This window comes from Arachis ipaensis, chromosome B03 (assembly GCF_000816755.2).
Source record: "Arachis ipaensis cultivar K30076 chromosome B03, Araip1.1, whole genome shotgun sequence".
NCBI classification, from domain to species: domain Eukaryota; kingdom Viridiplantae; phylum Streptophyta; class Magnoliopsida; order Fabales; family Fabaceae; genus Arachis; species Arachis ipaensis.
Genome location: NC_029787.2, coordinates 66,725 through 68,927, shown reverse-complemented (window position 1 = coordinate 68,927; position 2,203 = coordinate 66,725).

Genomic DNA, 2,203 nt, shown 5'->3' with positions numbered 1-2,203 from the left:
GGGGTTCATGCTAAATCTGGAAAAATGCTCGATTACCTTGGCCGAAATTTGAGGGTAGTATGTGGCCATTAAATTAGCCTTCGATTTGGTATTAAAAAACTCTTAGTTGAAACGAACTCTCTCTGTGTTTTTTGTTTTGTGCAGAACCAGTCTTGTGAGCGAGATGCGAGCTCCTCCTTGCTTCCAGCCTTCAAAGTGCTCCTTGCTCAATCTCGGGATGTCCGCATAGCTCACATCTGTAGATAAAGAGATGTCTGTGCTGATTTACTCGCTAAGAAGGCACAGTCGCTGCCGATTGGTCTCTCTTGCTTCTCATCCCCTCCAGCTTTTCTCTCTGTTGCTCTCATGGCAGATGCTGCTGGAGTCAAGCTCCCTAGGATGATTCTTCTATAATTTTTGCTTTGCTTTTGGACAGTTGGTCCCGTTGCATATTAAAAAAAAAAAAATTAAGAAATATCCAGAGCCAACGTGTTGAAGATTTCATCAACATTTATTCATATATAACTAGTCTATAATCCCACGATAATAAATAAAAATATATGAAGTATTTTTATTAAAGAGAATTAAACAAAAAATATATAATAATTATCATTATAAATATTTTATAAAGTTATAATTATAATCAAAGTTTAATGATTTTTAATAATAAAAAAATTAGTATTTGTCTCAACTAGTTTGAGTTGGTTGAGTGTCATCTCAATTAATTAAGGAGTTTAAATTCTATTTTTTATGTGTAGCAACTTATTTGTTAGCGATAGATTTATAAATGGAGTTCGAATTAAAAAAAATATATTTTTTTTAAAGTTTGTCGAGTTAAAAAATACCATAAAAAATTAGCATATGACTTTAAAATAGAATAATTATTCGTTAATAGCAATAATTATGGAGATTTATTTTTATTAGAATTTAAATACGATCAATGTTGTTACTTTATTAAAATTTTATATTTTATGACATAATATTTAAGATTCCAAAATTATAGATTTATGTCATTACAAAAGTTATTGAATTAATTAATATTTTTTGGTATCATTATTAAAATATCATCATTAAATATTAATTCGTGTGAAAAAAAATATAACAATTTTTATTATTCAATCATTTATTCTATTAAAAAATAAATTATTATTCACTCTAGTAAATACATTTTTTCTTTAATTTCTTATCCACAATTGCAATACAATATTAATTTTCCAGCAGTTAAATCTTTATTATTTAGCCAACTTTAATTATTAGATCGCCGCTAAGTAGATAATGGAATTTGTGAATAATGAACTCAAATTTTGACCCACTCAAGATTAAAAAAAAAAAAGACTCTCCACAAAAAATGGGTAACAAAAATCCTAATACTTACTTTCAAAAAATTTAACCATACAATTCCTTCCCTAATTTACCGCCGCTGCTTCTTCTCCCCATCACCCTCTTTCACGTTGCAGCGCCGTCGCCAGCATCCTCACCAACGCATCTCTCTTCATCGCCGGCAGCCATCATCACAGTCGAGCATCTCACGGCTGTCGCTGTGTCATCAACTAGCTCCCGTCGGTGTCTCACTCCCCCTCTTCGGTCATGGCCGCGAGGGACGGTTTCAAGTATATTGATGTGGGGCAAGCGTCCCACTACAATTTAAAATTCTTTTGAGTAGTATATGATAATAATATTTATTTGTCTTTATTAGATTATTAAATTTGACCTCACAATAATTTTTTATTCAACTTTTGGAACTTAATCGTCAATTTAAAAATTTTATATTAAATATTCATTAGAATGATCAATTCTCATATTTAAACAAAATTAGTGTTCTTTTTAAAAATCAACTCAAAAAAATATTATTTATCTTCTTTTCAAATTAGCTTTAATTTTTGCATAGCAATTATATTAATTGAAAGAATTTTTTTAACTATGAATATCAATAAGAATCGGCTTCTAATTGTGTTGGGAAGTGAATTTTTAAATAATTGTTTAGTAATATATATGAAAAGAGAGAAAGTTTGATGGTAATGTTAAGAGAAAAATTACTTAATTTTTTTAAAATATAAAACCTAAAATAATAGAATTTTAAATTATATATTATTATTTAAATTACTATTTTAGTGTTTTAATTTGTATATTAGATATTTTGAAGACTAATCATATTTTACAATAACAAAATATAATCATAACAATAATCATGCTATATGTACATAAAAAATAATTATCTGTATAT